At 41.2% G+C, this 13720-nt stretch overlaps 1 protein-coding gene across 1 annotated transcript in view; it reads left to right on the top strand.

Moving 5' to 3' along the window:
* Positions 1 to 9294: 9294 nt before the first annotated feature.
* LOC148654722 (ras-related protein Rap-1b) overlaps positions 9295 to 13720 on the top strand; it is a 59514-nt gene continuing 55088 nt past the window's right edge. The window contains exon 1 of the mRNA XM_088644610.1: positions 9295 to 9450. The gene's annotated coding sequence lies outside the window, so the exon portion shown is untranslated. The remainder of the gene's footprint in view (positions 9451 to 13720) is intronic.

Here is a 13720-nt window from a genome sequence, read left to right as displayed (position 1 = left end):
TCATTAAACCGTTAATAAAGTTTGAAAGAGAAATAGTGCAGAGGGCGTTAAAATTAGAATACATTAAAAAAAAAGGAAGGCAACGAGGGTTCGTTTGATTATTTCTCAAAAGGACGGTGCACACACTGCAGCACAAAAAAACATCACACCAAAAATATTCAGATTAGATCATTGTCTCTTATCTTACTCCTATTCTCATTCCAGGTAAATCAGAAATGGTGGTGTGAAAGAAATTCCAAAGATTTTTTTGTCTTGACTAAATAGTCTTGCAATAAAGTGACATCACCAAAATTAGGTTGTTATTCTATTGCTAATACACGTGTCTTCTGACCTTCATTATTGTTTCTCCCTCCCAAAAATAAACCACTCACTAATGACAGAAATTTAGAATTCAATCTTATCAATAGGCTTTGTTATTTTGGGATTGAAATGGTCTTTTTGAATTTCTGATTGTGTTCTTTTTTGTCTTATTTATAATTTGACTGGCGTGTTTTTTGAACAAAATACAAACCGTGCTTTAAAAGCAAAAAAAAAGGTGATTTTCACCTTTGCCTAGTTTGAAAGCGAGTTCGAAAGTTGAAATGGAACATCTTGGAAACAAAATATTTACTTTTGCATAGTAATTGTTGCTGTTTTTGCCAGTTGTGCTTTTTATAGAGATGCTGTCTTTTTTACCCTCCCAGAAGCAGAAGCACTCCCTCCTGTCTTCGATTGCCCAATCGAGCGCCAGTAGAGCACCACCTTCTCCGGCAGGCCTTATCTGAGCTCAGCTGGCGGTCATATCGGCTGCAGCCTCCCAGTCGTGTATGAACTCCCTCTGCCACACTTCCCTTTTCTCCGTGCGCTTCGGCAGGAAATGATCGCCGCAATGTGATCCAAGCAGCAGTCGGTTATTTCAGCAATTATTTCGAGAGCATGGTGCAGAATACGCAGCAAGCCAAGGCCTGCCTGGGTGACTTTAGGGTTTGGAACTGCAGACTCTATAATAGAGCAGACAGACCTCCCCGGGGGCGGTGAAGCGCGCTGCAAAGCAAAAAGAAACGACGTCTCCTCTCCATTCCAAGAACAGTCAGGATGACAAATGTTACGCGCACGTTTCATGCCATTCGCTTGCGCCAACGAGAAAAAGAAGCAAACACGTTTTGATTCAGGAGGGTTGTTGGGAGGCATTCAGGCAGCTTGGTTTTAATTTTTCATTTCGTTTAACGTTGAAAGCTAAAAGTCCTCAGAAATGATCTGGTCACTGCGTTATTTCAGAAAGATATTTAAATAAACGACCTAAAAGAAGTGAAGTTCAACAACAACTAGGTGGTGATTCAAATTATTATTTGCTTATTACCGTTAACATCGTTTGAAATAAGTTATGAAAGGCAAACTTACTTCGCTCTGTATTTTTAGGTAATCAATAAATCACCACAGCCTGTAGAACCACTGAAATTTGGTTTTCACTTACCCTTAACCAGTTGTTCCTAACCCTGGCCTTGGAGGAATAGATATTGTATCTTTCCAAATGTAATAAAAAACTAGCTGGTATCTTGCTAGTTGTACACCAGGAAATGAGATGTTATCCACACGTCAGTGATGTAACTCTTCCAACAGTCGCTCAAGACAGAGGTAGTACCCATGGGCTGGAGATTTGTTCATATAAGAAAGGTGACAGAACCAAGTAATTACACATGAATACTTCTGATTCATGTTACAAATGAAACAATTAGAACTAAATTAAAGGATAATCTATATGGAAAAATGAGGAAAGTGACAGCATGCATTTAGAAAAGGTATGTCTTGCTTCTCATATAAAAATAACCACAGCAGAAGCAGTAACTGAAAGTCAAAAGGCTTTAGATAAAATGTAAGAATGGGCAAAGACATGGCAGATTATATGTAGTGTAGACAAGTGCAGAATACTACATGCAAACAGTAAAAACATCATCTACAAAACACAAAATGGGCATCTCTGACATCAACGAAGCTAGAACTTATGTTGACACATTATTTACATTTTGTGTGGGGAAGCAAATTAAACAGCAAGCAAAAATGGTTGACCAGGATACATGTGTTTTCCCAAAGGGTGATGGGAGTGTGGAACAATCTACCCAGGCATGTTGTTGAAGCCTGCACCCTGGTTTCTTTTCAAGAACCAATCGGATCAAATCCCTGTATCAGTTAGCTACTAAAGACCGAACAGGCGAGATGGGCTAGATGGCCTCGTGTCCATTCTAACTTTTCTTCCGTTCTTAACACTGTGTTAAGATCTGGTTTTTGGTCCAGCCCAGTTCTAAATCCCAGGTTGACTGCTTCCAGTTTTGTTGCAAATTTGTACTGTACATTTTCTATCAGCTCTGAAAAGGGCCAGTGGGATTTGTAATCGGTATCAGCCCTGTACCAATTTTTATCTTTCATTCACGTTTTATCTTTCATTCACCTGTAAGTGAGTGGAGTGTCCACAAAAGAACTAAATAAGTATAAGCAATTATTTTTTATTATGTTGCTTGGAACAACCAATCGGACTTCCGCAGAAGGAAAAAAGCTCATTGCTGGAGTGTCTGATACAGAGCAAGTCCAGCCAATGGCCAACAAGTTGAGGAGTCAGTAGCCTTGAAGTTGGGCATTTGTGACACTCAGGACTGACTGAAGAAACAAGTTAAATACAAGTCTAAAGCAGACCTACACACAGATATACAAAAGCAGATCAATGAAGTCATCAGTTAGCCCTGGTGATGTAGAGCTCAAATTATAATTATAAGCTAACAGATCCAGAGTTTCTCCAGGACCAAGGGTGGAAACCACTATCCTTTACAACCTTGTCTATGACTCCCTGAATCCTCCTGCTTCTGTGCATCCTATGTGGGCGGTACGTGGATTATAAAAAGGCTTTTGAGAGTAGCAGCGGAAGATACATTTGTAACCTCATTTTGCTCTCCGAAAAAAAAACTTCTATAAGATTTAACTAATTTCGAAATTCCACTGAGCTGCAATGTGACGTCCCATGTATATATAGTGTATTTTAGAGATACAGTGTATATATTTACAGATGCACAAACATATATACACACCTGAAGCAGATTCCACAGCTGAAACGTTGTGTTTTCTCTCTTCTCTTTTCAGCATGGAATAAACCTAGTACATGTTCATATATACAGTATATAAGAATCACATACTGTATATTTACAGATGCGCACACATTTCTACAGTATATAAGAATCATACTGTATATTTACAGATTCAGACACATATCTACAGTATATAAGAATCCCATACTGTAGATTTACAGATTTAGACACATTTCTACAGTATATAAGAATCAAATTGTATATTTACATGTTCAGACCCATATCTACAGTATATAGGAATCCAGTAATTGAGCCTCATAGGCTGGTCCTACTGGAACGCATACGTACCCATGCTTGACAAGTGGGATTACAGGACTAGCTGACTGACAGTAGCCCACTCCCAAGTGCCAGTTCACAAGAAACCTAATGGACACAAGCTGACTAGACTGGTGGCCACACAGCGGCCAGCACTGTGCTGTGCCCTGTGCCTGTTATCGTGTCTTCATCGAGAGCCCCTTGCCTCTTCTTCAATCAGCTTGGCCTGCATGCGCGAGAAGAGGCAAATTTTGGGCGCACTTGTTTCAGAGGACACGTGTGCACTGTGCGCTTCCCTCTCTCAGTGGTACAAGGGCTATATAGCACCGTACCAATCAGTGATTCCAAAAACGAGGTGGGGGGGGTCTAACAAAAATAACTGGTCATGCCAAAAGAATATTTAAAAATAATTCTACAGTGAGGTCAAGAGCCGAATTGTGTCTGGACAGGTTCTGCGGTTGGCGTGAAACCCTCGGCCCTCGGTGGAGCTCATTCCCACAGACAACAGCGAATGGGGGATGTATCTATTCCTGTTCTTTTCATTATTATTCCACGACTCAGGAGCAAATGTAGGACAGCGTCCTCTTAGAATGTGAAAAACAAAAAATCCATCTGAGCAAATCAGATCCAGTCCCTTTCATACAGGAGGTTTCAGATTGAAAAATCTGCCTGGGCCTTCATCATTCATTAACTTGGATAAATTAGAGTTCAGTTACCGCAGCTGGGCTCTTCGTTTCTGTGAGGTTGAGCATTTCAATTACTGATAATGAAACATGAAAATCAGCATTGAACCACAGAGCACAGATGAAACGCCTTAGATCATATTACTGTCTCCCGGATGGGACATACCACCTGATTTCCCATCATTTACATATTGGTGTCCATTTTATATTGTATAATGTTGTGTTACATTTGTTTTGTTTGGAACCCTTGGAGTGACTTTAGCTAAAAGGCTTTTAATATACAGTAGGAATTCTCCTCTCCCAAAGAAATAAGCTTGTCAGCACCTGGGTGAACTTTTTTAACAGCTGTTCTGTCTTGATTGAAAGTTTGTTAAAGAGGTGAGGCTATTTAAAACCTACAGTATTTACACAGTACTGGGTGGAGTGGCTTCTTAAACTTGACTAAGTCATTTGAGATGTCCCGCTGTACAGACCTGGGCCATGTATTTCATAACACAGCCTTGCTGTGCACAGACCGAGCTGTGTAGAGTTTTGTGAACTTGCACAATAACAAGAGAACAATCATAAGTGGGAGGAACGTTGTCAACCCATCACACTTATCAGGTCAAGCAGAGTTCACACTCAACTTCCTTTGCGCTTATTTTAGACGTGATTTTTTTTAAGAAGCCGCACTGCACCAGCAAAAAACGAGTCCTCCCACAGGAATCTACAGAGGGGAGGGGCGTCATAACTCAAGGAATTTTAAGAAACGATGCCTCTCAAGGTATTAGACCATAAGAAAGGTAAAGGAAACACCCACTTAGACTATACTGATTTGTTGGTTTCTAGGTGCCAATTGATCTGACTGTTTTATCCAGCTGTTTCTTGAAAGATCAACACCTTTGCTGAACACCTTTGTTCCTAACTCACAATCTCTTTTATTTAAAGAAGTCTAGTTCTTAGTCCTAAAAGCACTACTGTCTTTGTTTTTTTTGTTTTTCTGTGGTATGATATTACCTGTTCAGGGCTAAATAGCTACAGTTTCTCTAGTTTGCCGGGGTAGAACATTGTTGTATGCCTGGGAATTAATATTTTTTGCAGCAGGGTGACCAAAACAGCACACAACAATCTACATGTGGCCTTACTAATGGAGTTTAACTCCCACCTTACTTAATGCTTCATTCAAAGTGTCCATCATGAATATGGTACCTAACGTATCTTTTCTGTTCATCTTGAACTCTCCTCCTTTTCTCTACAGGTGCCATTTGTCCCTTCTATTTGAGTCAGAAATGTTAGGAAAGTGAGCGTTGTGGTGGTGTAGTGGTCAGCGTTACTGCCTTGTAGTGCTGGGAGCCTGAGTTAAATTCAAGACTCGGGGTGCTGTCTGTGTGGAGTTTACACTGTATATGTTCCCCTGCTGCTTCAAATTCCTCCCACAGTTTAAAGACACACTGGTAGGTTCATTGGATTCTGGGAAAAGTGGCCCTGTTGTGAGTGTGTGTGTCTGTGTGTGCCCTCTGATGGACTAGCCTCCCATACAGTATGTATCCCACCTTGTGCCTGTTGCTTTCTGGGATAGGCTCCTGCTCCCCTTCAACTCTGAAGTGGATAGAAGAGTTAGAAAACAGATGGATGGATGTTGGAAAAGCAAGAACCTGCAGATATGCCTGTAATTTTACTGTTCACATTACTACCCCCCTCATAAAGAAGCCAAGAAATTAAAGATGATTCTCACCAAACAAAAAAGAAAAAAAGTTTTTTCGTCTTCTTTTCTGCTGCTGGTGCATATTACTGTATAAAAGCAAAAAAGAAGAAAATCACAAATAGCTCAGGCATTATGAAGTTTAGAGGAAGTTTGGCCATTTTGCTATTTTGCTATATGAACACTCAGAATAAAAGGCCTCTACAACACTTGTCTAGTAGAAAGACCTAAGAAGTGGATTGTGTGTCATGAGGCTTTCAAACAAGGACATGAACAATCTTTTAAAGCTCAACGAGAGGAGGCCGGAGGGCTGGGAGGTGGCCCGAGAGTGCTCTCACCCAGCTGAGCTATGATTAATCTTACTGAGGAAACAGAGCTCTTGAGCAATGGTCAAATACATCATCATACCAAAGCAGATCTTCTGTGGGCTAGTTTGTTTAGTACAGTAATACTCTGCTTAGCCAGTGTCTGAACTTGCATTTATTGGCTCCAATTGGCTGGTGACTGTAATGGGAACAAATCCCTGTAACACCTCAGATACAGCTGGGATTCTGACAACACTGGATCAGGAGACAAAGCAGTTCTGGGTAGGGAAATGTGTAAGGAGACCTGACTCTGTGAACTGACACACAAGTTGAGTGTGATGTGATTCACAAAGGAGACTAGGTGTATACATATTCTAAGTAAACATATCCCTTCTCCTGTGAAGAGTTAATCAGTATTGTTAATGTACTGAAGGCACATTTCTTCTGTTATTTATGCCCTATACATTTCATGACATGTACTGGAGGACAACTGAATGCAAACAACAGCTCTCAAGTACACACATTACCTCAGTGCACAATAAACCTTCTTGAGGGAGCAGACTGGCAGGGATTTGAGTTGTGGAATTAGGCTGTGCTGCTAGGTTTTGGGGATGCACAGAAGGGAATTGAACTCCAAATAACTAACCCTTGGTAGGCATCACCCTGGAGCCTGGCCTTCTTAAAAACCACATTGTCATTAATACTCTGAAGGGTTGGGTGCAAAGTGTGGGCCAGCATTCCTTATGGTGCAGAGAATGTTTGACATTCCCCAGCTCTCATGGTCACTATGAATGAGTCATTTGATTTTCTTCTGGGCCAGGCTAGACACAGGGGTCCACTTATAGGCAATAGAAGAGTTAGACAGTTCAAGGGTTTTGTCTTCTTCTTAGCTGCATAAAAAGATGTCTTCTTTTAATTCTTTGTTTCAAATCATGCAGTAGGTCCTAGATGACCCCAGTAGAAAAGCTATATTCATGTAGACAACTCTATTTAACCTTCAACGTTCATAGTTGTCTCCTGCTACAGTTTATGTGCAAAATTGTCTGCTTGGTTGTCGTGAGCTGTTTTCTGCCTTTGCAGGTTCTTCGGCGTTCTTAATCGCGCAGTTACAAAATCTGTAGCACACCTGGGGTCACTCAGGGGTGCGATGCTTTTGCAGATGAGACACCCCCCTCAGCTTTACAACAAACCTAAGCAAATCTTCAGTCACAAATTTCACAGCAGCTGACTTTGGTCAGTATATGACTGAATGGAGTATAAATGCTGTTTATCCTTATTATTTACTATATAGGAGAAAATGATAGAACTTCTTCAACCTCTGTGTTTTTAAATGAAACATATAGAAATGATAATTGAAATATTATATATTGAAAAATATAGCGAAGAGCTGTGAGCTATAAAAAGTTGAGACGGTCAACACAGTCAAAATGCCTGCTGCTCAGTCCCACTACACTTTGAAACGCACACAAAAATATGATGACTGGCACTCGACAGGTGAGCAGATATACAGGGTGTCTACTTTTTCCTCAGCAATGACTGTTTAAGGGTTGTGTCTTCACCATGCTGGTTATAAAAAAGATATGATTTTTGAACAGGTAAAAGGAACGGAAAGGTAGACTACAGCACAGCATCATAGCAAACAGACAGCCCAGAATTAAATTACCATGTCAACTGATCTTTCCCAGAGACTCTGAATTTGAATATAAGGTATATAAACATTTGTCGAAGTTCAAGTAGGCGGCTGCATCAGCATGTGTAGGCTGCGAAGGAACAAATACAGGTTTATTCCATGCTGTAAAGAGAAGAAAATAAAAACAACGTTCAGGCTGTGGACCCTTCCAGGACAGCTGGATTAAAACCTGAATGCCAAAACGTGTTTCTTTTCTTCTCTTTTCAGCATGGAATAAACCTTTACTTGTTCCTAAACATTTGTCTACTGCCTTACAGCATGATAGGGACCTTAGAACACAGATAAATGGAAAATTTTCAAGAGTAAAAGCTGACCATCTGATTGAACACTTAGCTGTTATTTACAAAGGACTGACTTTTCCATAGGCTGTTTGTTCTTGGTTTACAACAGCAATCAGTGGTCATTTATGCTCAGCATACGTAAAAAAGAAATGGTTCAATTATCACTATAATTCCTATAATAATTTTAGCTATTTTGTTTACTAAAAAATAAAAATATTTTTTTGTTTTGGGACAAATATTACAAAATTGTAACGTTTACCAACATCTTTTTTGCCTGTTCTGGATGTTGCCTGTATCTGGTTCTATTGTGTGTGGTGGAGGAGAACTTTATTTCTTGGCTTAGAGAAAAGTGCTCTGATGATTGAAATTGTCAGGGACCAGACAGAACAGAAAAAGGTGACATTCTCCAGTCTTAGGGGTTGCCAATGCAGCTCTTCCATTTCACCGTCATAAAATTATGTCTACAAAAATGGGTTTTTAAGGATCCCAAATGATTGCGGCTATGCTCATTGCTTGCACCTGGAATTTGTGAGTCTTTTTTTAAAATTGGGCATAAAAGAATTTGGGCTAAAATAAAGTAAAAAATGAAGTCCTCACAAAATCGGAGAGGATTCTTTTTTTACGTCACATCTCCTGTTCGGGGATGCTCTACACTCTATTATAAAAAGCTTTCCATCCGATATTGATTCCACACTCAGAAATGGTATTGCAGATATAGCAGATGACCTCTCATCATATTAACATAAAGTTGTAAGTTAATTTAAAAACATTTTTAACATAATAATAAATGATTGTTATAAATATTACTTATCTTAATAATCCAATTATCTCATTGTTTCTAAAGGCCGTTTAATTCTTTAATGTACTCCTGCAATTTGCAGGACTCTTTGTGGCTAAATGCCAGGAATTTCTTCTGCTAGGATGTGAAGCCGATATGCAGAAAACGAAAACATTGGAAACCGTGCTGCATCTTGTTTTTATAAGGACATTTATTTGATTTACGATGGCAAAAAGAGAAAGACGACTGGAAAACGCACCTCATCTGTTTACACAAATGTAATGCGTAAGTATGGTGCATAACGTCCCACCATACATTTTTATAACAAAGGTTTTGCAATTAAAGCACATATTGAATACAGCACATTTTACATACTTAAACGTAGTAAGACTTTAAATATTATACGACGGCTGGTGTGTGTAATTGCGTAGCGTGAAGACGTAGTATTTTGCTTTCTTTTCAACCTGTATGGATGCTAAACAGGAACATCCAGCCATCGGCAGTCTCGCCTTTCTCTCTGTCCAGTTGTAAATTCAGTTTGTGACTGGTGCTGAAACCGAGGCTGCAACGTCATGCAAAAACTCAAAACCTCACCCAGATAGGAGAGATCGAGAGAGCAGGGCGAGAGGCGCAAACAGATTGGAGCGGCGGAGAGGACAAAACTGTAAGTACTGTATCTGCTTTTATTGTAACTTTTCTACGTTATCTGGAAAAGAGAAGCCGTTGGGAGCGCGTTTCCGAGGCTTTTTAATGTTGACACGAAATGCCGGCGAGGCGGCGGCGCGATAGCCTCTGCGCCGTTGAATACGGGAACCGGTTTAAAAAAAACGCATTAAAACACGGTTTGCGGAAGAGCAGGTCAAATGTCTCTAAAATATGGCGGAGCTGGAGTGGAAGAGCCCCCAACTCCTAATGTTTTACTTCACAGCGTTTCTCCGGGGCTGCCGTGGCCGCATACTGAACTTCTGAGCTCTGAAAACGTGAAGATGAACCCCCGCCTGGGTGGCAGGAGGCTTGGGGAAATGGCGTTGTGTTGTGTTTTAGCCTGTGACAGCGGAGAAGTTCAAACGGAAATGGAAAAGTTGTCGAGATTGTAGTTCACATTACGAATTCTTTTGGTGTCTCCGGTTTCTAGTCACAATAAAACCCAGCTAAGCAGGCCCGTTTTAGAGTTGGAAGATCTGATTGCTAGCTTTGTGAATCGGAGGAAAGCGAACTAGTGGCAGATGAAGCGTTATTTTACCGGGGTGCGCGTTTTGCAGGCTTGTTGTTAGCAAAGCACTCATTTGGTGTGATGTTCCTGATAACGTGCCCCGCCTAGTTCAGAACTGAGTGGGGATAAGGCGAGGCGTCCTCAAGGGGGATCTTTGAGTTTTTCGTCCAAATGTCACTTGATTAGCCCTCACGAAGACACACGTACGAAGAAATAGTCATTTTAGGACTTAAATTAAAACTGGCAAGGAGCCTCGAACAAACGCGATATCTTGAAAAGGGCGAAATCTTTTATCAGTTGGATGCATTTCCTTAAAATCGTCGATTCCGGTTTTTTTTTCTGACACAAAGAGGCGTTTTTCCTTTACCCGATGAATGCTGTGATGTGTGGCATGAAAGAATATTGCGCTAAATGTATGCACGGTTTGTCATTTTCTGATTCGATTAAACATCTTGGGTGGTCGTCAGGAGTTTATGCATCGTAGAACAATTTAGTCCCATGTGGCCCAGCTTTAAGCCATCAGCAGACTCGTACCCTGAATTTAATAGGCCTTAGTGTTCGTAGGAGTATAGTTTCCCGTTAAGTTTGTTTTACACGAGTTTCATGGAGCTGTGACCAAACTTTTGTTACACTTCCATTTTCGCTGGACAGCACGCTGTGCTTAATCCCACCGAGCAAATTGAGTTTCTTGAATTTGAGTTTTATCGTATGCATCTGTACAAGTATGTGCAGACATCGAAGAAGAGATATTACAATTACCACTCTTTGTCAGTCTTGGATTTTGAACACCCCCTACGTTATATGTTGAGCATGTACTCTCTTTTCCCCCAGCATACTGATTCTGGCTGATGGAGAATGCAAAATACTGTCTAACCTCTCTCTAAGTGAACTGTTTTTGTTGTGTGGGTACGATTGATGTTGGATAAAGTCTGCTGATATATTTTGATGTATTGGTGAGCAAGGTTTTCCTTGAAATGTTACCCGCGCCATTACAATTTTCCCAAGTCCCAGAAGTTTGGTGGTGTTAAAATTCAGATCTGCGCATGGATTGTCTTTGTGTCTGACCATGAAAATGGCATCGCTGGTTACCATCTCCATTTCTCCATGGTCTGCTTTCTCCATGCGTTGCAACAGAAAGCATGCTCAGGTCTTGCCTTTGGGAAAGGAAATGGTCCTCGTCTTTATTTCTCCACTCGGGGATCTGCTGCTGTCTGCATGCATGCTAGTAATTCTCTGTCAGCTTGTCTGATGTTTTGTGACACTCCTGCACTGAGCTGCTTTTCTCAAAATCCAGTACCAGGAAATGTGCAGGGAGCGCAAATTAATATTTGCCTCCGTAATGCAGCACACATGCAATTTCCCTTGTCTCTTCCTGTAGTTCGGCATTGGGAAGACATATCAGATGCCATTTAGGTTAGGACACTCAGTCAGCAGTGCAGATAGCAATCAAGAAGCAACAGCTGTGGGATAGCATACCACTCTGCAACAAGTGGGACTGATCTATAAAGGTGCACAGCAAGCTCCCCCTCCGGTTTTAAAGAGAATCTGCTGAAGAGCCGGGCGTCCTCCTTGGAGAGCAATAAAACAAACCGATCGGGATTCAGCAGGTCTTTGGGACGTCCGAGTGTCCCGTCTCATGAAACTCTATACTGCGAGTGCAGAAGGCATCTCCCGGCCTTCAGCAGAATCGGGGTAGGTTGGATGCGTTGGATTACATAAGGGCACCTTGAGCAATTTGGGCTGTCGTTTGCACAAGCAAGTCAGCGTGTCGTTTGGCACACGCGTGTCTGTGGTTCTCCTTTGTCCGTGAAGAAATGCGGCGGCAGCTTGAGTGGGGCCCTTAGTACCGATTGAAGCGTAGAAAGGAAAAAAAAGAATTATTGATTCGTCTTTATTCTCTTAAAAGGCTTAGGAGAGCACATTGTGGCGCGTTTGCTGGCTGATGGCCCAGTGGAATGTTACCCTGCAGTCTGTCCCACCTTCCGTGTAAAAGGACGTCACTGAGTGAGCACACCGTGCCAGTGTGACCTCCTCGTGTCCTGTACGAGGTTCAGGAAGGAACTCTGTGCTTTGGCGTGTCCGCATGTCTCTTTGCTTTCCGCAGAATGCCGCCAATGGGACTGCTTTGCGGAGCTGTTTGACTAGATGGGGAAGCGGTGTCTTGTTTGGGTTTGAACCCCTTTTTGAAATGCGATTTACTATTAAAGTCATTAAGAAACAATTTAGGGATCATTCCGCACTGCCTGCTCAGCAACTGATTGTAAAGGAACCTGTAGCCCAGGGGAATGGTAATGGAATGGTCCACATATTCAAGATGAAGATGGTTGGGACATAGTGTATCTAAGAATATATTTGAGCAGTGTGCTGTGCGTTATTATAGTAAGATCCACTGCACCTAGCGGAACTCACCTCTGAGAAGCCCTGGGTGGTTGTTACTTAAATAACCAGACATAAAGCACTGAAACTGCCATGACGTAGATAAATGTTCTCTGTACTGATTAAGATTAATAGTTTTGTCTTTTCAAGTCTCAAAGGACATCATGGTACTGGCCAGTAAACTCTTGTGAGACCTGATCATATTAAAATTTATGCAATGTGCTAGATTAAGGACTACTTAATGAAGGGCTTCTAACGAGAAGTGGTGATTTAAGCAAGGGAAACATCTAAGATTACCTAAACGTGTGAAGTCCAGGCCCGGTACAGAAATTCTGAATTCCTGTTGCTGAAGAGAGCAGGAATATGGCCTTAGCTGTTGCATCTCACAGGGACTGTCTTATTGAATTTTTCGCTCGTACAGCACTTCCTCTTTAAGGGGCATGCACATTTCTGTGCAAGACTTTTTACGCCAATGCATTTCACAGCCACCTTCAATAAAGCCGATTTATAATTCTGTTCTTTCTCCATCTGACTTCAAGTTTGAAATATCAGTAATCTCAGTTTTGCGGATGTTTTGTTTTTTTGTCCCTGTGTGTTCCCATGGCGCTGCAAATCCAATACTAGTTTCTTTAATAAGATTGCAGAAGTGAAACATTTTTAATCTTGATTATTTTGTCTCTATGTGTTTGTCGTGAACTCTTGAGTGCGGGGCACAGAATATATTCAGTGTAGGAGGCATAAGATTCTGAAATACGTTTTTGTTGGACACTGTTAAAGGGTGCTTTATATAAATACCTGCTAAGAAGTTGGAAGGCTGAAAAATAGTTCTTAATTCTTTCTCATATTGCTCAGATTACTCATCAAAAGGTTCAGTTTTTCTTTACAGTACTGCATGTCACATCAGGAACCTGGGGGGAATTGTATTGTACTGTACTTCCTTACAGAAGGAGTCAGAAACATGAGACATAGTGACTCGCAGAGAATATGACCATTTCTTTCTTGATGTGCCTTTGATCACAATATTAAAATACAAAAAAAGCAGTCTTGGGTGTTTCCTCCCATGCTGGGTGTTGTTACATTTGGGAACCCACTGGAATCACTCGAGCTCATGTGATGAAGACAGCGGAAGGGACGTGCGCTGTTGTATTTGAGACTGTGATCTCTTTCCTGTGTGTGACCATGCTCTCTGTGGAACTCTGTGTACAATAAGGGGAACCTAGTAACAGCTGAAAGATTCTGGCTCCTCAGCTTAAATAAATACAATAGGATTGCAGGCTCAGTGACTGTGCAGTATACCTTCACAGCTCATTCTCTCCACTCTTTCTTTCTTTAGGGATTTTTGGGG

Source organism: Lepisosteus platostomus, chromosome 9 (genome assembly GCF_059453375.1).
Source record: "Lepisosteus platostomus isolate fLepPlt1 chromosome 9, fLepPlt1.hap1, whole genome shotgun sequence".
In the NCBI taxonomy this organism is placed as follows: domain Eukaryota; kingdom Metazoa; phylum Chordata; class Actinopteri; order Semionotiformes; family Lepisosteidae; genus Lepisosteus; species Lepisosteus platostomus.
Note: the sequence above shows the minus strand (reverse complement) of the source record. Positions and strands in the feature narration are given on the sequence as shown.